Below are 24599 nucleotides of genomic sequence, written 5' to 3'. Positions count from 1 at the left end.
GTAAGTAGATTTGGGGGTTTTGTAGAGCAGTAACAGCTGAGCCCCAAAGCACTAATGTAGATTTAGACTCAACAGATGCATCCATGGCAAGGGCCATTGCTCAGTGGCAGAGCATGTGCCCTGCATGCAGAAGGTGAGTTGCTTAGAACATAGTGCTGATAATGCCACGGTTGCAGGTTCGATCCCTGTATGGGACAACTGCATATTCCTGCATTGCAGGGGGCTGGACTAGAGGATCCTCAGGGTCCCTTTCAATTCTATGAAGGCTCCCTTGTACAATCCAGGGCACCTCCAGGTAGGGCTGGAGATGTAATACAGTGGTACCTTGGGTTACATACGCTTCAGGTTACAGACTCCGCTAACCCAAAAATATTACCCCGGGTTAAGAACTTTGCTTCAGGATGAGAACAGAAATCGTGCTCCGGCGGTGTGGCAGCAACAGGAGGCCCCATTAGCTAAAGTGGTGCTTCACAGCTTCAGGTTAAGAACAGACCTCTGGAATGAATTAAGTACTTAACCCGAGGTACCACTGTATTTGCAAACAAACTCAAAAGTCAAGGTTCCTTTGATGTACCCAATAGCACATTTTAGATCACCCGATATTTAGCACATTTTTTTTAACTTCTGTTTTAAAAAACCACCACAGATGTAAACTTCAAGCTCCAAGTTGAGTCTTGACAATTTCCATTGATTTACAGATTTAATTTTGCTTTCTCCCCCAAGAGGCCCCGATCTAAAAATAATTCCGAAGTCTGTGCAAGTACTTTCACCTCCTAAAAGGAACAAGCAGCAGCTATTCATTTTCAGAAGCATTATATGTGCTGGAATAAATATCTCTGGCTTTGGAAGCTTAATTCCACCGAGTCAATGTCACTATGCAGTTTTCTCTTTTCTTTTCTTTAAAAAAGAGGTTTAGTAGAGTCTTATTATGATGAATGAGGCAGAATTCATTTTGAAACGAGAACTACGATTTGGCATATTTCCAACGATACAACAATAATTCTGCATGGTTCGAGACCAGTTCATACACTTGCCTTTTCTTCAGGTGCTGGCCTACTTTGCCACTGATGCACCTGCGATGACATAAACACTCCCAAAACTGAACCAAACACAGATAACATGCAGAGCCGGCAGCCCAAAATATATGAGCTCTTAGAGAAGCCTTCCCTCTAATGGCCTACCTGTTGGAAGGATTACTAAAGACTGAGTATAACACTTTGCAATCTTGCAAAGTATAACAATTGGCGCGAGACATTTACTGGTTCATTTAATGGTCAGGCTATATAATCCTCTTCACAGCTGGCTACCTTAAATTTATTTTGAGGGCAATATAGAGATCTGAGAAGTTGGGAGTTGATAAGTGATGTATTATCAGAAGCCAGAGTCTTGGTGCCCAGGTCTGGAGTGACTTCCATGAATATCTGTAGATGCCCGAGCGCAAAAAGATTTGGCAGGTAAGCACTACTTGAGAAATTGGCCGGTGTAGAAATTATTCATTTTTTGCAGTATGGCATGATTTCATTGTCTTTACAAGCATAGAGGAACATACCCCAGTCTCTACTGATGCATTTCTGCACCTGTGAGTTTTATGAACAGGAAAGAGATATATTAAAGTTTAATAATGGCCTTAATATTGATAGTCCACAACAGTTCCTCTGAAGCATCTTCCAGGATTATTTGTTCTTTGTAATTTATATTGGCTCCATTTTATTCCATGTTTGCCTTATTTCTATAGTGGTTTATATAATTTGAGATGTGGATGTGCTTTGTTTTTCCCTTACCCATCTTCTGCAACCCGACTGCGTGCAAGCATTCCCAGTTTTCCTACATAATTTGCTATTAGTATATAAAAATATCAAACATTACACACACACGGGCACTTGTATCCCACTTCCTCTACCCAAGGAGGGTGGTTGGGGGCTTACAGACACAACAGAAACATACACATTAAAGTATCCCACAAAATGCAGCATTAGAGAGCAATGTACATCTTTCTCCTGTACTAAGCAGTTATTTCAAGGTAAGCTTCCTATGAAAACTAAGAAAATGCATCTCATGGAAGCATTTAACCTCAAGCAAGTCTGACTTGCACACTGCTTTTTAGCCCAACAAAGCATGCTAAAATAAACAAACGGAGTTTAAAAAATTGCCAGCAAGGGAAATAAATTATTTCCCCAAATGCTTCTATAGCTTGCATAAAGACATCAATTACGGCAGCCTGTCTTGTAAGTTAATGATTCACAGTGATGGATTATTTATGCAAGTCGGCCAGCTGAACATTCTAGTTTGACTCCAAAAGGGGGAAAGTATAGCATGTCTCAATTAATTATGCTTTGCGGAGGTTTGGAGACAGCCATCAGAAACGTAAATAAGATGTTTTCCACCTAGTAAAATTTCAAAAAGAGGAAGATTTAGGATTGTCAACACACACACACACACACACACACACACACCCCACCTTGGCCTTTAAATCTGAAAAATAATGTTAATTAGCTAGTTAGGTCAGATCACAGGCCCATCTAAGGTTAATGTTATGTTTCCAACACCAGCCATTCATTACTGAATATGGAAGTTCTGTTTAGTGATTAATAGACCTTTGGGGAATACAGTTTTTTTCGGAAGAAAGTTGACCAATAAATATTATTGGTTTAAACCAAATTGTTCCCAACCTTTTGGCATATTGCTCTAATAGTGCAAATTTACTTGGTATGATGATGCATCCTTTTACTGTCACATTAATTTTGGACCTTAGTTATTTGGGTGCCATCACTTTCGTGCATTTTGACTGCCTATTTTATGACTCGAGGCATCCAAGTGAAAAATCGTGCAACACCCTTATTAATGTGAAATTTGTTGAAATATTTATAGTCCTTACACAGTTATTCACAGTTTTGTTTATGGGAATGTAAGAATGCCAACCATCTGACTACAGGATATTGCTTCAAAAGCTATTAAAAAGCATTCTAAAAACATACGGTTACAGAAGTAGTGTTAAAAATAATCATACTCATAATATCCAGTAGTTCCATTCACAGTAAAGTCCATTTGGACAAATTTCAGGAGGATGGCTAAGCTTGCATTTTGCCAGTGAGTAGGTCAATGATTTGACAATTGCCAGGATACATAGCATACCTCTATATTTTGTCTTCCTAAAATAGGGTTAATAACTTCTTACTTTGAGCAAACTTCAAATCGCCTTTGGCTAACCCTGGCAGCAGATTTGGTGAAATTTCACCACAAAGCCAGTTGTTCTTTTTAAGCAACTGTTGCAGCTCATCTCTGTTGTACAGGTGTTGAAAGCAGCGTTGGACCAGAGGCAAGCCATAATAGTCACTCAGAACAACTCCCTGTACAAGCACCTTGTGGTGAACCATCGCCAAATCTGCGGCAGGCCACCAGAGAGGGGTTCCCAAGTGTTAAAACCTAAGACTCGAGCCGTTCCAGTGTTTGGCTCCTCTCTCTGATTTCTCAGCACATATTGTTCTCTGCATGTTATAAGAAGAAGAAGAGTTTGGATTTGATATTCCGCTTTATCACTACCCGAAGGAGTCTCAAAGCGGCGAACATTCTCCTTTCCCTTCCTCCCCCACAACAAACACTCTGTGAGGTGAGTGAGGCTGAGAGACTTCAGAGAAGTGTGACTAGCCCAAGGTCACCCAGCAGCTGCATGTGGAGGAGCGGGGAAGTGAACCCGGTTCACCAGATTACAAGACTACCGCTCTTAACCACTACACCACACTGGCTCTCATATTATATAAATTATACATATCCTTATGTTATCTATCTATCTATCTATCTATCTATCTATCTATCTATCATGTTATCAACCAATAAGTTTGTGTATGTTTATTCAAAACCTGCCAAGGAGTCCAATTCATTTTGCCAGTTGTTGTCTTTTTAAATAATTTGTAAAAAGCTCCCATTCTTCTTTAAAGTCACAGTTGTCCTCCCGCAGTTTGTATGTCAGTTTGGCCAATTCTGCATAACTCATCAATTTCTCTTGCCACTGTTCTTTTGTTGGGATTTCCTCATTCTTCCATCCTTGTGCTATTAAGACTCTTGCCGCTGTTGTAGCATACATAAATAAGTTTTTTATTTTTCTTGGCAGGTCTGGTCCTAAAATCCCTAACAGAAATGCTTCTGGGTTGTGGTTTTTTTTTTTCAAATTTTGGCTGCAACTGTTAATGCATCATTATAATAAACGAAGAAAACAAAAACAGGTAAGAGGTATACCATTTAAGGATTAAAAGCAATAATTATAAGTAAACCTAAAATAGAGCCTGCAACCCACTTGCACAGGCTTCACAACTCACTTGTGGGTCATGACCCACAGGTTGGGAAGCGCTGACCTAGACAACTATTGCCAACACTGACCACCAGTAGCTGTCCAGGATATCAGACAGTTGTCTTTCCTCAGCCCTACCTGGGATGTCCCAGATTGAATCAGAGATCTTCTGCATGCAAAAGCATGCGCTTTGCCACTCTGCAGCAGCCCTCCAGTCGATGAAACTACTAAGGGAAGAGGTGGCTTTTCACCCATTTCTGCTTCCCCTCCAGCACTTTTTGAAAACCTGCTCCAGGAGGGCTGGGGGACCCTCATCCACAAGTGGACACCTTCTGCTTTCACAAGTTTCTAGATCAGAGAGACTGGAAGGACACAGCTGTTTGTAACCCAACTTTCCAGTTTGTCTAATCTCTCTAAAAAACACACTTAAGCTGATCGACATCCACATCTTGTAGTAGTGAATTTCATATGTTCATTCTACCTGTCTGACGCTCCAGGAGAGAGGGGACAGAGGGGTCCCACTCCATCGGCTCATGTCACCTGCAATTCATTTCAACACCAGTGAACAGTTATGCAAACCTGAAAAACTGATCCTGCCATTTGCTCGTTTCTCTTCCTTCCTCTCCCTTCCCCTTTGTGCTGTGCCTATTAGATTATGAAGCCTGCAGGCCAAGACAGCTTGCTTTTTAATCTTTATACTGTGCCCAGAGAAACTTAGGCATTTTTATAAAGGATTATTACTAATATTTTAATAAGACTCACCTTCTTTTGTCTGTACTGACCCTGCCTCTAGTCCATTTCATTGTGTGACCCAAGTTATAGGCTAATGGCAGACTGATGAAGACTTCCTACGCACACTGTTAAGTTTTCATAAACTTATGCTGTCCATCATCTTTTCTATTCAAGTGAAAAGCCTTCTATGTTGTACCCTTTTCTCAGAGGAAAGAGGTTTCTAACTCTTGATAATTTCTGTTGCCCTCCTCTTTACCTTTTCTAGCTCTTCTCTTCTGTGGTCTCTGTAATATTCTATAGATGAAAAACTCTCATATGAGAGAGCACTGGACCCTCAAGCAAACCTGCAATACGAGTCTCCGATTACTCTTTTAAGAAATACGTTTTACTCGGCAAATTGACTTCAGCTCTGTTCTATCAAAGCTTGATGAAGCAATTCAAATTTTATCCAATTCCGTCTGTCTCATATCATTTCTGCTACACTGCAAGACTGCAATTGCCTACTTCCAGAGTACAGGGGGAAGCTAATTCTCTTAGATTTGCTCTAACCATACTCAACATAATGAATTTTTGCATGAGTGACAACACATTTCAGTTTCTTGTATGCTTTCTAAGCAAAAATAAATGAAACCGTTTCCTTTACAACAAGTAGCTTTATACATATTCTATAGCGTGGAAAATGGTTTACTTGCTATTCTATTCCCAAAACAGCTATTCCCCTTTCACAGAGGGGCAGAAGACCCCCAGTGAGTGCATTACTAAATTGGTCTCTAGTTTCAACACTCTACCTGCCAGGACCATAGTCTTAAAACATGCTAAGATGTAGTAGTGTTGAGAATGCTTATCTGGAAGCATCTTCCATTAACACCAGAATTACTTATGTGCAAACATAGTTCAGACTGGTGTTTAAGTGGGACTTACTTTTGAGTAAACACATTTAGTATCAATAGGTCATAATTCATCTGGGTATTCTTTCCAAAATTAAGGAGTCTGCTCCAGTCCATGCTTCATGGAGGAAGAGGTATTCATTACAAATGTTGAATACGAATACATTTGGAAAAAATCGAAATCTGCACTTGGAGAATTCAATGTGCCACAGATCAGACTATTCTCACAAGGCTACTGTATGACTAATGGACCCCTGTCAAATATATTTCCTTTGCAGCTTTACAGCTCTATTTTTCTCATTTTGAATTCCATCATCTTTATGACCCGTGTTAACAGGTGGCATTTGGATCAGAGCTTTGGCACACTGCGTACGCTGCCACACAAGCTCATCCCAGGCAAAGGTATATATCATCTGCTGCAAGATATATAGAGTTCAGGGCTTCCAAATTGAAACCTTGATCAATGAACTTGCTCCCCGTATTCCTCCCTTGCACTTACTTTTACATTTACCATTTGCTAGTATGTCGTGTTGCTTACCAAAGCAGCATTCTAGCTGCAGGTGTAGTTAGTTGCTGAAATCAACAGGACTTCCCAATGTGTAGCTTATGGGATTCCTAATGTTGATCTCTTCTCAATGCTCTCAACCTGTCTCCCCCTTTTGGAACATCCTTTTATCAGGTTTCATTCAGGTTACTGCAGGCAGCCTGAATTCATTCAACATGTCACACGTTGAACAAAGGGACCCCTAATATCCCCCCTCTCCTGGGCTGGCCAAGATGGACAGGTAGATTTGGCTGCCCACCTATCACCCAATGACATCATAATATCAGTTGATGATCAGCTCCTTTGAAGCTGTTTGGGGCCGACAGTCCATCTCACTCTCAGCGCCGAGAGAACTGGTGGCTGCTGAGAGGGAGCCCTTTTGATGTCCATTCGTAGACATGTGCTCTGAATTCAAATCCCATCTGCAAAGGAACATTTCCCTCTCCTTGCAGACTGGCAGAGGGAAGACAGTCGTTGGCGAGCATGGTTTGAGTCAGATCATGCCCACCTGAAAATAGAGGCCCGTAATATTGTGTGTAGCTTATGGAGACTCGGCTACTTCAGTGGGCAGGGCCACCAACATGTCAATCACATGACTGACATGTTGGTGGAGGGTCCAAGTGATGGCAGGAGCCTAGCAAAAGGCAGCTTTGCCCAAGACCCTTCCAACTTGGAATCAGCTCCTCTACTGGCAGGTGGGCTTCCTGGTTGGTACCACCCAAATGATGGAACTCCTTCCCTAAATACATTCCATACTATGTTTCAGGTGTTACACAGAGCCCATCCATTTTTTAAAAAAGAATCTGACCTGCCTTTTTATGGTGCTTGCCCTTTGTGTTTTGTTTGAATGTCTCCTTGTCTGTTAATTTTATTATTTTTGTGCTCCCTTTGTTGTTTTTCCTTGGCTTTTTTGTTCCGTCTTTTTTAGCTGTTTTGAAATACTAAAAAACAAAAAAGGCCTTTAAATGAACAGAATAAAATAAACACACCTCTCATCCCAGGAACCCATAAGGTTTCAATCAATATCAATGTGGCTGAAAGGCTCAGTGGAAAAGAACCCAAAGGAGGCAAAGACAGACACCTGGGCATTACTTATTATCTTGTCTGCCGGATTACCTGGAAGGTGCTTAACCTTTTTGCTGGACGTGTTTCTTTCATTCACCATTATCTCCCCTCTTCTATTTGGCAACCAAACGCTTGACATTGTACAGATGTAGCCAAATCCAACAGAGAAATAAACTAGCATATGGAGAGTTTGGCTTTCCCCCACAATATAATGGCAGCAAAAATTACAGCAGCGTTTTGTGAAGCTAGTGGGTTTGGGGATTTTTCATTTTGCAGGGAGGAGAAGAACATCAATACCTCATTGATTCAGTCCATGTCATGCTGGGAGACAAAGATGGTGAATTCGTGCAGGGAGCATTCTAATGTGAAGAATATATACACGAGACAATCTGAAATCTGGGGTAGAATTGATTATACAATCTACCCACACATCCCATGCTAGAGGCAGTGCCTTTATGCAAAAATTGCCTATAGCGAAAATCACCTATTTTCACCTGGCTTCTGGTTGGCAAAGGGGGAGGAAGCCCTGTAGGAAGGCTCTCCCTGTGCCTCTGCTGTCTTTGCTCACTCTTCCACCTACAAGCTATCTAGATGATGATGATGATTATTATTATTATTGTTATTAATAATAATTTATTATTTATACCTCACCATCTGGCTGGGTTTCCCCAGCCACTCTAGGTGGCTTCCAACAAAATATTAAAATACAGTAATGCATCAAACATTAAAAGCTTCCCTAAACAGGGCTGCCTTCAGATGTCTTCTAAAAGTCTGGTAGTTGTTCTCTTTGACATGTGGTGGGAGGGCGTTCCACAGGGAGGGTGCCACTACCGAGAAGGCCCTCTGCCTGGTTCCCTGTAACTTGGCTTCTCGCAGTGAGGGAATCACCAGAAGGCCCTCGGCGCTGGACCTCAGCGTCCGGGCAGAACGATGGGGGTGGAGACGCTCCTTCAGGTATACTGGACCGAGGCCGTTTAGGGCTTTAAAGATCAACACCAACACATTGAATTGTGCTCGGAAACGTACTGGGAAGACAGTACAGGGAGTTCAGAAGGGAGGAGGGATGCAGACAGAAAGAGACACAGGCAGAAGAAAAAGGCTTGAATGGATCTGGGATGAAGCTGCAGCAGAGCGTGCAACATTGAATTTGCACAAATTAAATGCGCATGTGATCCTGATTGACTATATACACATACAGAGCCTGCTCACTGGTTAACCACACTGATATCTTTACTAGAATGTCAAGACACATCACTAAAACAGTATTTTTGTGGTTTTTTTAAAAAAAAACTTAACCCATTCCATTTTCTGGAGGCACAGAGGGAAGTACAACATTCCAGTGTGGTTCAACTCACCAGTGTGAATGGAAGAAGCAGGAGGAAATGGATTTCACAGCAGGGAAAAATTACATGTATGTGTCACATAGGCTATGATGTCAGAGTCAGGCCAGGATGTAAAAAACCACACTGACTCCCCACCAAAAAAATAAAATAAAATGCCTGTACACATCCTAATTTAATGTGTGAGATACACAGCAGATAATTGCTGTAAATCTTGCTTTAATATGAGCAGGGAAAAAGTATTCCAGAAAAGCAGATTTACAGAGTCAATTAAATTAAGTATTAATTCATATTAGCTGTAGTGTTGAATCACTGAGGAGAGAACAAGCAGCATCAGTTCGTCCAATATTGAAAAGGAGATTGCCAGAAGGCGACGTTTGACTATCATTTTAAATATATGTGCCCAAAGTGATATTTGATGGTTGTGGGAAGAACAACAACAACAACAACAAAAAACACGTCCACAGAGGACATATGCATCCAAATCTCATGTAGGAATCAACAGTGAAAAGAAGAATTAAACTATAATTGTAAATCAATGCAGAACTAGTTCAGTGGCCGACAGCCAGGTTTTAGTATTTCTTCTTAGACAGACTACTGGTTGGGCGTCACTCTCGTGATCCAAAGGAGTTGTGTTAATCATTATTGAAGCCTAAATAAACTTGTCCTCTTGAGCTGCCTATGAAAGATTATGCAGGAATTCACTCGCTTCCTTCCACTAACTGATGCTCTGGAATAGCCTGCAAATCCAGAGCACTTGTTTATAACAGTGAGAGGGTGTAGCTTTATGTTCCAAACCTTCCCAATGCAGATGGAAAAGCAGCTTTCAGACTCAGCAAAATTAGGATGGCAATGAGTTTTCACTGGAGGCCACCACATCCTAAAAATTTAGACGCAAACTTGGGTCTCCAGTTGTTTTGGGACTACAGTTCCCATCATCCCTGACCACTGCTCCTACTAACTACAGGAAGATGGGAGTTGTAGTCCAAAAAGAGCTAGAGACCCAAGTTTGGGAAGCCCTCAATGACTTTCTGGGAACCTTCCTAAGTGACTCTTCACATGGGAAACCAGAAATGAAGGCCCATTTGCAGAGAGTTCCTTTCCAACACTCTTACAGTATGGCCTTGCTGCTTCTTCAATACGCAGCAGCAGAGAAGAACAAGGAAGTTGCAGTGAAATGGGAAGCAATCCTAGAGCAAACATTCTCTAGGTCAGTCTTCCCCAATCTTGGACACCCCCATGGACCTGCACCTCCATCACCCCAAGCCAGGATGGCCAGTGGTCAGCGATGGCCAGTGGTCCCACAACAACATCTGGGGACCTAAGCTTGAGGAAGGTTCCTCTAGTTCAGGGGTGGGGGAAACTTGTTCAGCCGGAGGGAGACATATGCAAGTGGCAGGTAGGGCTGGAGTCAAAAAGTGGGTGGAGTAAGGGGTGTGGCTCACATCTGCATTAATAAGCAACATTGCAAAGTAAAAAAAAAATACACACATAAATATACCTCTGCAGTTCCATCCAAGTAAACAAGAAGAATGATCACAATTCAATGATATTTTTCAGCCATTCAAATGCACCTGAGAATGCAGATCGAGGTCAGGGAAGTGTGAGTGTGAGTGAGAGAGAAAGTGAGTGAGAGACCTGAGGAGGTGGCATGGCTTGGGGGCTAAGCAGAGATGCTTGGAGGTTGGACCCACCCATTCTCTAGGGAAAAAAATGTTCAATCATATAATAATAATAATAATAATAATAATAATAATAATAATAGTTAATTAATTATACCCCACCCATCTGGCTGAGTTTCCCCAGCCACTCTGGGCGGCTCCCAATCAAATATTAAAAACAGTACAGCATTAAATATTAAAAACTTCCCTGAACAGGGCTGCCTTCAGATGTCTTTTAAAGATAGGATAGCTGCTTATTTCCTTCACATCTGAAGGGAGGGTGTTCCACAGGGAGGGCGCCACTACTGAGAAGGCCCTCTGTCTGGTTCCTTGTAACCTCACTTCTTGCAATGAGGGAACCGCCAGAAGGCCCTCAGAGCTGGACCTCAGTGTCTGGGCAGAACGATGGGGGTGGAGATGCTCCTTCAGGTATACAGGACAGAGGCCGTTTAGGGCTTTAAAGGTCAGCACCAACACTTCGAATTGTGCTCGGAAACGTACTGGAAGTGTGGGAGCGGGAGTACATGGGAGTGGTAGTGAATTCAAACCAGCCGTGATTCCAACTGATAACTCATATGGGCAGGAATTGGTTCCACTCAGACACCTGCCAGCTATTAAGGACCCTGTGGTGAACTGTGAATGAATTGTGTCTTTGAATTATGGACTAAACAAACAACCACCACCTCTCAGAATGCATGATTCATAAATATGCCTGCAGCGTTCATACTAGTCTTGAGAAAAAAACACATCCAAGAGGAATGATCTACAAAGAGATTTCGGTCACGCGTGCCTAGTCGCTCCCATCAAACTACTTGTGAATGCAACATGAGATCAAGGACATTAAGGCTCTGCAACCTCAGTGGGCAGAAAGCTGCGCTCATGAAACAGAACAGAGAGCTGGGAGGCTTTTTATCATGCCTAAGTACCCTTCCCTTGATGCACCAGCAGAGATCTATTTCAGGGCGGCAGAAGCAGACATCAGAAGTCTTGCCTTCTGCCAGAGGGAGGATGCAGAGTTTATCTTATCATAATATAGTATTTGTTTGCTTCCTTTATATACCACCCTTTTTCTAAAGGAGGAGTGGAGGACCTTTTTTCAGCCAGAGGACCAGGTTCACTTCCGAGGGCCGCACACCATTGGTGGGTGGAGCCAGAGGGGGAAAGTGGGCAGGGCATTAAATGTACAGTGGAACCTCGGGTTGCGAATGCGATCCGTGCAGGACGCACGTTCACAACCCGCAGCTTTTGCAACCTGCAGCGCAGCATCTGCATGCACGCATGATGCTATTCGGCGCTTCTGCGCAAAGCACAATTTAGTGCTTCGGCGCATGCGCCGAAACCTGGAAGTAACCTGTTCTGGTAGTTCTGGGTTTGGCGCGTCCGTAACCCGAAAATGCACAACCCGCAGCGATCGCAACTTGAGGTATGACTGTACATTTTACCATTGTACCATAACCTAATCTCTACACACATTCCTTTCTATCCTTCATCCAGACAAGCAAGGGGGTTTGTCAGAGTCCAAAGACACATTCCTGCAAGAAAAGGGGTGTGTCGCAGGGCCAGTGTGGTCTGTAGAGTCCTGGCTTGTGCACGATGTGCAGTTTCCCTCTAATGCCCATTGCATCGACGTATCTGGAAACCAATATGTTTTTATGGCAGGACAGGGGCACCGCCATGCTCTTGGAAATGTTTAGGATTGGGGTTTCATGCAGCTGAGGCAGAACGGAAAGTTCTCCTATAAAACCCGAGCAGTGTAGAAATATTGATTAAAGCAGCGCTGGAATGAGACAGCCACAGGTATACAAGTTGTATAGTGTATCTTATTACTCATATTTATTGCCGAGTTTATGTTCTATATTTCATCAGTTACCTGAGGAGAATTTAAGGATTAAAATTTGGCATCTCGCAAATCTAAAGAGGAAGCAGTTCCATTACACATTTTCACACGAGGAAGGAAAATGTTAAGATTAATGTACTCCTCTAGTGACTGCAAAGCCAACCTACTTACGGCGTTTCATGTTATTAAATCTAACTGAAATTATCTTTCGGACACTTCCCTCCCAAAACCTAGAATCGAGTTTCCATAGTTCCTCCAAGTCAGTTGACGAACAAGCACTATGGAAGAGATACAAGTGTGCATTAGAGTTTGAGGTGTTACAGCCGTGTCCAGTGCTCTGTAAGTGGAACTTGGCTTGTGCCCCAAAAATCAGCTCTGGAGAATCCCCCAGCCCTCCAGACGTAATTTTGAAGGTGTAGGGGGGGCTGTAGGGGAGAGAAGGGGAAGGTTCCATTCCACAAGTATTTTGCATTAGTGGAACAGGAACTTTGAAAATTACCCAACGCACTTGTCTTGAGTCAGAATTAGGGGTGACTGACTTCAAACCCCACCCAACCATACGGGAGTTTGGTTCAGATGCAACTGGAAACCACTGTTTAGATTGTGAGCAGGTTGTGGCAGACCTTGAGCTTACATGCTGCCCTGCTCTTCCAACTGTATGCCCACAAGGAAGATTTTTAAACTTTCCTATTTCGATTTTAAGTTAGCTAACAGTAGTATGCTGTGATATCCAAACTTGGGGAAAAGCAGTGTGCTAAAAATAGGGATAGCCAGAACAAATCATGTTCTGAAACCCTGGTTTGTTCCCCTGGTTTATCCTCAGTAGCTGTGGTTAAAGCAAACCACAGTTGTGAGCCTGGTCATCACAGCAAACTGTAGTTTGAAGATCAGCTACGGTACTTCTTCTGGGCACAGAAATGTAAGGGAGGTAGCATACAACCCAAACGTTCCCTTCAGCTCTCTTTTGCAAAACAGTTTCCCCTTTATGTTTGAACTAAGCCCCATTCATTGGTATGACCCATATATACCCCTTTGGAGGTGTGCAATATACAGGTTAACAATATAAGGCCCTTGTTATGAAAAAGAAGAGTGAATTTGATAATCTCTGCCCATTTGTTAGCTAGGAGAATCAATTCATTTCTGCCACATGTATAACTTTGATTTATTAAAATTAGTTGAATCATCAGAGCAAGCAGAACAGAATCTGCCATCCTTGTTTCGTTCAAACTAATGGAAAGTAACAAACAAAGCTATTAAGAGGAGGAGGACATTACGGCTTCCAGTACACTCATCAAATCACGCAAATCAATTTGCTCTTTAAAATCCTGATTCTAGGCTTTCCTGAACTTATGAAACATTAAGCTTCACTCCAAAAAGAACATCTGCCTTATCTTTTACACAGCATGCACAACTGGGCATTGCCAAATACTCTCATTAGTAAGGAGGAGCATTAAAAAAACAAGACGACTTTTGGCAGGGCTGAGGGAGAGATGCACACACACACATCTATTTCCTTTGTGTGAAAAAATAAATACCATAATGACTTGGTACAAGGTGGCCTTTCTGTGCAACTGCAATTGTTGTTGTTGTTTAGTCGTTTAGTTGTGTCTGACTCTTCGTGACCCCATGGAACAGAGCACGCCAGGCACTCCTGTCTTCCACTGCCTCCTGCAATTTGGTCATGTTAGTAGCTTTGAGAACACTGTCCAACCATCTCGTCCTCTGTTGTCCCCTTCTCCTTGTGCCCTCCATCTTTCCCAACATCAGGGTCTTTTCCAGGGAGTCTTCTCTTATCATGAGGTGGCCAAAGTACTGGAGCCTCAGCTTCAGGATCTGTCCTTCCAGTGAGCACTCAGGGCTGATTTCCTTCAGAATGGGTAGGTTTGATCTTCTTGCAGTCCATGGGACTCTCAAGAGTCTCCTCCAGCACCATAATTCAAAAGCATCAATTCTTTGGTATCAGCCTCAATACTCAGCATCAATTCACAACAGTTTTGAAATTACTATTAATGCATGTGGTTGCTATTATATGCCTAAGGGACACCCACAATTCCAAAATCCCTGCCCACCAATTACACTCCTCAGATGCAGTGTTTCAGATGGAGTTTCCCATAAACTCCCCTAACCTTCAGCATTTTTTGGAAATTTCATCTCAATTAAGTATTACAGTACTTTGATTTCAAGATTCTGGGCAGGGATCTACAGGTTACTAGGCTGTGTTTATGCTTCAACATACCCTGGGCATTATCCTTCCTTATATAATAGAGGTGTGATTTCTTTGAATTTATGTCAAGCAGAACTAGAGAGTGCTCTGAGTTGTGTTATGAGTTTAAAAACAAAGCAAATACTGGTCTGTTGGGGGTTCGAAACAAGCATCTAACTAATAACAAGTCCTGTGCCAAAATCCCTCCTCCAGTTTATCAAAAGTTCTATTCATCTCCTTTCAACAAGCCTAAATGGAGATTGTTATCCCAGTTGGTCTCTGTATTAGATTAGAAACTGATTTTATATATGCAATTGTTGTTTCTTGTTTTACATGTAATCGTGTTTTTGTGCTTTTTAAAAAAATGTTTTGATATATGCAGTTGTTTTAACTGATTTTGTATAGGTTTTTATTGAGTAGTAAACTGATTCAAGATGACTCACAGGAAGCAATTCATAAATGAGCTAAATAAATAAATGATTGTTTTTGAATGGGGCACTCAAAAATTCTTTAGCATTTTGCTCAGTGTGGGTTCTGAGCATGTATTGTAAGGCGACCAAGGATGGGTGTGTGTGTGTGTTTGTTTGTCCCAGCAAACATTTGTCCAGACACTGCAGCCTCCCTGGCTGCATACACCACTTGACCTGAAAAAGCCCTGTGGGTGGAGTTACCTTTTGATGTCTTCCCCTGGGCCTTGACTGAAGTACAGGCACCCAGGAAGGCTGACTACAGCATACAGATTAGTGAGATAAGTAGTAGAATGAAAGCAAGGATGCCCACAAACACCTGCTGGCGACCTCAGAAGTAAGGAAAGCATGACACAAACCTGCACTCGACACATGAGAATTTCCTTTATATTCTCAAATACAATTTATATTATAGTTTCAAATACAATTTATTTCCTCACTAACTGATGGCGAATAGTTTTTTTGCGGGGGCGGGATTTTTGGAGTAGCACTACTACTAACGGTCAGACTACCTGGGAGACAATCAATGCTTTTTAAAATAAAAGAGCGCTTTCCTTATTTGCATGCCCTTTCCTCACAATTACTTAACACTTTTATGATGTCGTTTGGTTTGCACTCAGCGGGGGAGCATTTGTTTGCACCCTGCTGGTTAGAGGGGACAGGATCTTGCGGCTTGTACCACACTGAGGAGCCGGGAGAAACAATAAACACGCCTATGGGAGGAATTGCTACGCTGCCCTTAAGCCTTGAGGCAAGCCAAGTTATTTTCTCTTTCCTTTGCCTGTTAAGAGAGGAAGAGAAGAATAATTTAATTTCATCTTACAGTGTATGCCACCAGGCTTAATAATTCTGCCACTTCCCTCTAGGAAAGATAATCAACACTTTGCTTGGGAACATTGGCTGATTATACACATTGATTTTGCAACCCTATTCCCAGAAATAAGCCTGAATTCAACAGATGCGCTTCCAAGTAGGTGTGCCTGGGATTGCACCCCCCCCCCCTGTTCTTTTGCTCTACAGTGGTAAGCACCAGGACATAATATTTTTGATCCTTATTGGCCAATGCATCTGTCTGACCTGTAGCAGCTCACACCTTGCACATAGGTACCAGCTTTCTATACCATGTGAGATAGAAGGTCTTTCCCAGGCTACTACGCATAGTTACAAGGAAATAATAATGCAAATGGACGCAATTCACACAAAAGAAGACAGTTTCTTCGCACTGTTATCAAAGAATTGGAAGAGCCACAAAAAGATTCCACTGAGCACATGGATTGATAATATGGACAGATTAGCTACATATGAACGAATTGCATGTCGACGCAAAGTAAGAATGGATAAATATAAACAAATCTGGAGCAAATATTTAAGCGATTAGGTGGATAGTGGTGGGAAGTAGGGGGAGGAGAGGTGGGAAAATATTGTTTAAAAAAGGTGTAGTCGTAGGTATATCAGTGTATTCAAATCTGAACTGTCAAATTGTGTTATTATTGCTATTGTGGGTTTTTTTTGTATGTGTCTTTTGATGTTTGTATCAAAAAAATGATTAAACAAATTAAAATAAATAAATAAAAGCCAACAGGCAATGGACAGAGCAAGCTAGATGAAAGAGGCGAGGAGTGGGGTCTGGGTCACATGACATGGTAAACTAAAATATGTGCCCAGAGATGAGCATGAAGCTGGTCTATGGCCCATTGGTTGTTGTTGTTTCTTTAAGGTTGCATTCACACATGAGTTTATTCCCTTAGCCCGGCACTTCCCAGTTAATTTTTGTGCTTTCACATGAAGTATAGGCCACTTCTGGAAGTCTAGTGAAACATACAGAGAATTTGGAGCTCAAATTTCAGTTAGAAACTGGGATAGAAAAGCTAGGAGCCAAATGGTTTCTAGGACCTGGGTTGTGGGCACCAAAACAGAATGTCTAGTCGCCACCAGGGGGCGGGGGGGGGGGCGGGTCAGAAACCACTTTTCCTTTATTATTTTGATAAGCATGAATTAATATGAAATTCACGTAAGTAACACATAGCTAATATCACATTTTTAGCGGAAATTGTTATTACATGTTTAATTTGGTGTTTACAATAAAATATAGATACCATACTTCAGTTTTCAAAACTACTCTTTATTGTTAAGCTCCTTAACACAGGGGTCAGCAAACTTTTTCAGCAGGGGGCCGGTTCACTGTCCCTCAGACCTTATGGGGGGCCGCACTATATTTTGAATATAAAAATGAAAATGAATGAATTCCTATGCCCCACAAATAACCCAGAGATGGATTTTAAATAAAAGCACACATTCTACTCATGTAAAAACACCAGGCAGGCCCCACAAATAACCCAGAGATGCATTTTAAATAAAAGGACACATTCTACTCATGTAAAAACATACTGATTCCCAGACCGTCCGCAGGCTGGATTGAGAAGGCGTTTGGGCCGGATCCGGCCCCCGGGCCTTAGTTTGCCTACCCGTGCCTTAACTTAATGTCTATCCTTAACATATACTTTGAATCTTCAAAGTACATCCATTTCAGTAATTCTTGAGTGTCAGCCAGGTGCAAAAAATGGCACCCAGAGTTTTGGAGGTGCTCGCAAATGGAGAATCTTTAGTTGCAAAAACACGCATGGTGCCCTGCTAATTTCGAACCCTGAGCTCACTTCCATGCCAATAGCTTTCAGAAAAAAAATCTGTTTACAATCCCACTAGCCCCCAAAATTTCAGGAGTAAAGTGATAGAATATAGCACGTGTTTCCGTGTTATTTGATTCCTGAACAAATCTGTTTGCAGCCCCCATAACCAGAAAAATAGCTGGAGTAAAGTGCCAAAATCTGGGGCAGTACACAGTTTTTCCCCTCCCATTTTAATGGGGGAATTGTGGGGGAACAGAAGCACAAACGTGTGGAAAGGGTTGGTGCACAGAGATGTCAGCCAATGATGTTTGTTGTGTCACATCATGATCACTGGTGTGAATTACTTTTAGTGCAACATATCAGTCAAAAAGCCGCCGTTCCATAAAGCAACAGGTACTGCTGTGTGATAGGAAAATTAGTAAACAGGATAGAAGCAATAGTATAATAATCGGGGAAACTAAGAAATATTCTCTACATCTGAAAACACCCTGACTAGCGTGCTGAGCTAAGCCAAGGTTCGAGTTAGCGCATTGTCTGAATCCGAGCTTGAAGTTAAGCTCCCCCCTTGATATCACGAGCTGGAGTCAATAAGCCATGCAAGTCAATGAGACACACTTCCTGAGAAAACATGCTTAGGATTGTGATGCTCAATTGATATTTTGAGCTTTAGGATAAACTTTAAAAGGCAAGCATAAAGGGGCTGGGATCCAAAAGGCCACATGGGGAACATCTGAAGGCAGAACGAAGCTTGCAAGCACTCCTCTTCTACTTCTGACTGCAGACTTCCACTCCAGACAACAAGCCCTGCTCAAAAACTCGGGGGACCTTTAGAAAAGCTTCCGATACAACACAAGAAGCTGCAGTAGATGGGAGGGAGGCGGTTCTGGTGTGTGTTTGTGTGTTCAGTGTGCCTTAGGGACTCCTTGGATCTCCTGTAAATAGGAATGAAAGATAAAAGGAACATAATATCCTGCCTCAGTGGGACACCTGTGTGTTACTGCAAAGAGAGAGGGTTGGATCCAGATTTGGCAGGAGAACAAGTCACTTCTGCAAGTGTACAGTGGTAACTCGGGTTAAGAACTTAACCTGGAACTGGGCCTCCTGCCGCCGCCGTGCAATTTCTGTTCTCATCCTGAAGCAAAGTTCTTAACCCGAGGTACTATTTATGGGTTTGCAGAGTCTGTAACCTGAAGCATCTGTAACCTGAGGTACCACTGTAAAGGTAAAGGGACCCCTGACCATGAGGTCCAGTCGTGACCGACTCTGGGGTTGCGGCGCTCATCTCACTTTATTGGCCAAGGGAGCCGGCGTACAGCCCACATGCTGGTCATGTGGCCAGCATGACTAAGCTGCTTCTGGCAAACCAGAGCAGCACACGGAAACGCCGTTTACCTTCCCGCTGGAGTGGTACCTATTTATCTACTTGCAATTTCTCATGCTTTCAAACTGCTAGGTTGGCAGGAGCAGGGATCGAGCAACAGGAGCTCACCCTGTCGCTGGGATTCGAACTGCCGACCTTCTGATCGCCAAGCCCTAGGCTCAGTGGTTTAACCCACAGCGCCACCCGCGTCCCTCATACTAGGTGGTAGAGAGAAGCAATTTTTACCCATTTCTGAAGGTTGCATTGCACACTGTCATTCTGCTTGTGCAACAGACTTCTGCCTGTGCAAGGAAACGTCTCTCTCCTCTACTTTGCAGCCTTCTGTGCTCCAGAGAGTGGGGGGGGGGGACATGACCACCCACAGCAGATTTTGGGGATGCGCAAGCAGAAGAGGGAGATGCTCCATTGTTCAAGCCAAACTCCATGCACACAGCACTGGATTCAGTCTTGTACCTCCTAAGAATCTGCTCTGCATGGTTAAGCGACCCTCAAGAATGGTGTGGGAAATGAATGTGGGAATTGCGAAAGGAATAAAGGTTAAAAACCACCTCCACTCCTTGCTCCAGTGGCTTTTGCATCCTTCCATGGATGCAAGGGGAAGTCTAAATCCAGCACAGAAGGTGTGCAGCATGGAAACCTACAGAAACAGAGGTTTACTGTGGAACTTTGATGTTCGGATGATCAGTATGAAAACTGAAGATGTCCTGCCTTATGGGCAGGACTGGGGTTTTTAAAAATTCAAATATTTACAAAAATGGTAGCTGGGGACTGCCATCATAGAAATGGCATTCCCTTTTGTAGTAAAGTTAAAACAGTGCTTTCTACAAATCATGGGTGCATCACCTATAAGTTTGGTTTTCTGCCTTCAGTACTATACCTTTTGTTCATGTGTAAGTGTGTGCAGATTTAATCAATAATTTGGTCATCAAAATTCACAATTAATCAAAACTCATATAACTAACCCACTAAGAGTTCTTTAATCAGGTAGCAATTTATAAACGCTCATGTCATAATAAAAACCTACTTCATGCTATCTTCAAATCTACAGCAAACTAATAAGTGGAAGCAAATTTCAGCTGCATTCCCACAGAAGTTTATTCCATTTCCTCTGATGGTTCCCTAACTTGTTCATTTCTGCATTATGTTTGAGCGTTCACATGATGTAAACTGCACTTTAGGGAAACTAAGGAAATATATATGCAGGGCTGATTTTGCTGGTATTTGATTCTAGGATGGGGCGGACAGCTGGCAGTCCCCTTAAACCAGAACAAGACATAGAACCGGGGGTGGAACATAAGCATGCAGTTCTTTCCTGCAATTTTCATGGGGGAACAGAAGCACACATATGCGGAAAACTTGGGGGAGAGCGATGCTGTCCAATAACACCCATTACTGTCAGAAAGTGCCTACCGATGCTTAGTTGCCAAACAAAATTTCGTTGCAGCATGGTAATATATTGGGTCCAAAAGCTGCATCTGCATAACCCAACAGGTATACTGCAGTGTGAAAGGACATTAGAAAATGGAACCGAAATGCTAGCACTACAACCAGGAAAACGGATGCAATATTCCCCATGTCCGAACACACCCTGTGTCTAAATGGCCTAACAGGAAGACAAGTCCGACGTTGGAACAGACCACTTTGAGAGGTCATGGGCTTTGCTATGTGGAGGTGCAGAGGCTGTAGGGCCATCCATCAGGGATTTTGTTGCTGCTGGACTACAGCTCCTATCATTCTTGACCACTGGCTATGCTGGCTGGGGATGCTGGGAGCTGTAGTCCAATAACAGCCAGAGGCGCGAGGTTATGAAAGGCGGGACTTAGGTGACCTCCCATTATTCTGAGATCACAGGCATGAATTGGACAGAGACGTAGCTACATTCAGAGCTACCCTGATTGAGCAGAAAGATGAGCTCCTTATTGTTGCTCTTATGCAAGCTCAAGTTGGCCAATGCAAAGACACTGGATGGAGGTTCTGTATGTTGCTGCACATGCGCCCATCACTGGACAGCAATCTAAGAAAAGATCTGCTGGCAGAAGACTCATCTAAGTCCAGCATCGTGTTCTCCCCATGGGAAATCTGCAAGCAAGACTGAACGCAACAGCTCTAGATGTGTCACCACTACTGAGTTCACCTGTCTTCCGTATGCTTATTACAGCTCATTTTGTGCATGATTGGTAAAAAAAGGATAAACCAAAGGCAACAGCAGTCAGAAACTTGTGGGAATGTAAGATATGGGCCTCAAAAGCTGGAGAGGGGAACATGAATACAAAGCATAATCTAAGCACCAAAATATGAGCTATGGCCTAATCCTCAAAACCTTGTGGCACTGGCACATACATACTCAGGACCAGGCATATAGACCACTGCACCCACTGCTATGTTCAAAGGGAGTATTTGGAAATCCTGAAGACTGTTAAATATTAGCAACTATCACTGTGGCATACAACACTGAAAATACAGTAAATATGATATAGAAAAACAAGTTTCCAGAAGAAATCGGATATTGCCTGCTGGTCAACACGTCTTTCTGGGAAAGCCTGTATAATTAGGAGAATTTTTGTCATCTGACAAGGTGTATACAATGTCAGAGTGAATATAAAGGGCAGTGCATTTTAGAGGAGTACAGCAAAACAAATGGGCCGGTCCAAGTGCTGCAATTCATCAGTTACTCCAAAGTAATTTCACAGACGGCAACAATTACATTTGTTAATGATGTACAGAGCTTTACTCACCACTGCATGAAAGGTTTCAGAATATAAATTGGCTGCATCCTAAGGGAATAAGTTCTGCTGGACTGATCTGAGCTTATTTACTATGTTGAAGGGCTGCAGCTCAGTGGTACATCTGTTCCACAAGCTGAAAGTAATAGGTTCAATCACTGGCATCACCAGGTAGGTGTCTGAAGCCTTTGAGTGCTACTTCCAGTGTAGAAATACTGGACTAGATGGACCAATGGTTTGGGATAAGGACATTGCCCGAAGTAAACACATTTAGGATTACACCTTAAAAAAAACCAACAAAAAACAGAAACTTCCAAAACAAAATCCTAGTCAATTTTTTATTTTCACCTAGGCACTACTGACATTGGTTTCCTATTATTATTTTGGCTTAAATCCAGTTTGGAAGCGTAAATTGTCAAGCTTAAGAAAATGTCAACATCTGCCCCTCTCAACATTTGAAATCTTCTCATAATCTCATGGACTGTTCTGAAAAACACAACGCTGGGAAACTTGAAATGTCTGCATTTCTCTGTCATAGGATTACTTCACCTTTAGCCTACAAGTAGCATCACAGAACACAATGCTGAGAAGCGCTCTGTGATTAACTATGGGAAGAAAGGGGAAAATGTGAAGACTAGAACACTAAGGAGATTTTTCTTCTTCTTAAGAGGGCGTAACATTCAGATGCATTTCATAACGTTCTTGCTTCTTACCCTTTGACAAATGGGGAAAAGTGATGAATGATGACACACTATGCTGCTGTCCAATATAGCTGAAGTCTCACTTGCACTGGACAGAGGCAGTAGTTTCAAAGGCAGCAGTTTCAAAGGTAACACAGATTTTCTGCAGAGTAGTTCTCCATTATCACCACTGGTTGACAGGGTCAATCATCTGATGAAACCAGTATGAAAGATTCCCGATTCTCTTTCCCCTGGCTTAATTTTAAACACCAACTTTTGGTTCTGCAATTTCACATGAAATGTGAAACTTCCAAAGTTCTAATCAAAGATGGGTCTTGTATTTGCAAGTGGCATGCATTAGCAACCATCTAGAGGCATGCAGATTATATAATTGGAAGCATAATATAAAGCAGACTCACTGATTAATAGGAATAAATCTCTGCACACTTACCCAGAAGTATGTCCCAATGAATTCAGCAGGCCCTACTTCTGAGTAAACATTTCCAGAATTAGGCTGCAGGTCCAAGTTTCTCAGCACACAACCAGGTCTCTACACAGAAGTAAACCCCTGTGTGTTGAATGAGGCATACTCCTAAGACAGCGTACAGAGAATTATAACCTTAAGTGTACTGGAGACCCAAATGTAGATGACTTGTTAAAACTGCATAATTCACCCCCTCTAGATCACTACATCACCTCCTTTTCTATTGTTGGTAAGATTGTTTAATATACAGTTTGAGAACTCACTTTCATTTTCTTCTTTTAACAGCAGCTAGAACTACTAAACAATGATGCACTTGAAGTCAATGGCAAAACTGCCACCGATTTCAGTTTCTATCAATAGACATGAAAATATACAATGCCCATAGACTGGGGATACTTATACTGGACTGATATTCAATATACTATACACAAAGATTCAATATAAAACGTCCAACATGTTTCAAAAACAGTTAATTAAGAGATACCCTGATGCTATGCAGCAGAAGCCACCGTAGGAGGAGATAGGTATGAAATTAACAGAGATAGCATCTCGAACAAATATCAAGAACGCCTAATCTAAGGTGATACATATTAAGAGGCAGCAATAATAGCGCCTCTGTCACACACAGAGAGACGCACCCACGAACTCTAAAATGCTACTTCTCAGCGTTACATTTTAAAGTTCTGTACATCTCTTACAGTAAATGGCAGCATTGTCTGAATGACTCCCAGCAAAGAGCACCTGTGAATCGCCGCTTACGGAGAATGGCAATGGGTGAAAACGAGACTCCCTTCGAGTAAAAGGAGCATTTTCTCTAATGACTCAGAGAAATCGGGCATTGGCTAAAATCCCGATGAGGAAAAGAGAAAGAAAAGATCGCAGGGCTTAGTTTGGCTTTTGTTTCTGAGGAAACGCGTCTCGTTGGCATAATATGCGGACACAAGAATATATATATATATACACCCTCTTAGGCACCAGAGGGAAGAAAACAGCCGCGGCTCTTTATCAGTGCCTCGGAGGGATTCGCCAAGCCGCGTCTACAAAACAGAGGCGGCATTTCCTAAGAGATCGAAAGTGGCTTAAGTTGTTTGGCTGAAACATCTTGCATCCGCGATAAAAGAAAAAGGAGCAGCGTGCCGTTCTTTTGAGCAGCAAGGGAACCTTTTAAAAAAAAATCTTTTTGAGAACACCGCCAAACGCAACCCCTTGCGCCGTTCTTTCAAAAGCGCTGAAAATAACTATCCTATTTAAGAAAGAGAGATAGCCCAGCTCTGCTTCTTCCACCCCGCACAAGCGGCGCTGGCTGCAGCAGCGTTGCTGCTGCTGCTGCTGTTTGCGCGCTCGCCTACCTGACAGCCGGTCTGGCGATGCGAGCGACGCAGCTGTTTGCAGGTGTGGCTGCACCCCTGGCTCGCTCCGCAGCAGCAGCAGCTCCTTTCACCGGAGCAACGAACGCAGAAGCAGCAGCAGCAGCAGCAGCAAGCGCGAGCACCGCCTCCGGGGTTGCTTCTCTCTAGTCTCTCAGCGCCTGGAATAGTTTCCCCCTTTTCCCCGCCCCCTTGTTTCCCATACATGGTCAACGCCGCGCCTCTTTCCCCAGTCCCGCGCCCTGATTGGTTCGTTCTCCCACCCTCCCCCTAGCCCCTCTCATGCCTCCCTTCCCCCCCCTCCGTCGCCTGGCTT

The 24599-nt window shown here is 42.8% G+C and overlaps 1 protein-coding gene across 1 annotated transcript in view; it reads right to left on the bottom strand.

Moving 5' to 3' along the window:
• Positions 1 to 24460, bottom strand: part of SERPINI1 (serpin family I member 1) — an 89332-nt gene extending 64872 nt beyond the window's left edge. Inside the window, exon 1 of the mRNA XM_083739864.1 lies at positions 24266 to 24460. The gene's annotated coding sequence lies outside the window, so the exon portion shown is untranslated. The remainder of the gene's footprint in view (positions 1 to 24265) is intronic.
• Positions 24461 to 24599: the final 139 nt, after the last annotated feature.

This window comes from Podarcis gaigeae (genome assembly GCF_964106915.1).
Source record: "Podarcis gaigeae genome assembly, chromosome: 5".
NCBI lineage: Eukaryota > Metazoa > Chordata > Lepidosauria > Squamata > Lacertidae > Podarcis > Podarcis gaigeae.
The sequence above is the reverse complement of the archived record's forward strand: the minus strand, read 5'-3'. Positions and strand labels throughout refer to the sequence as shown.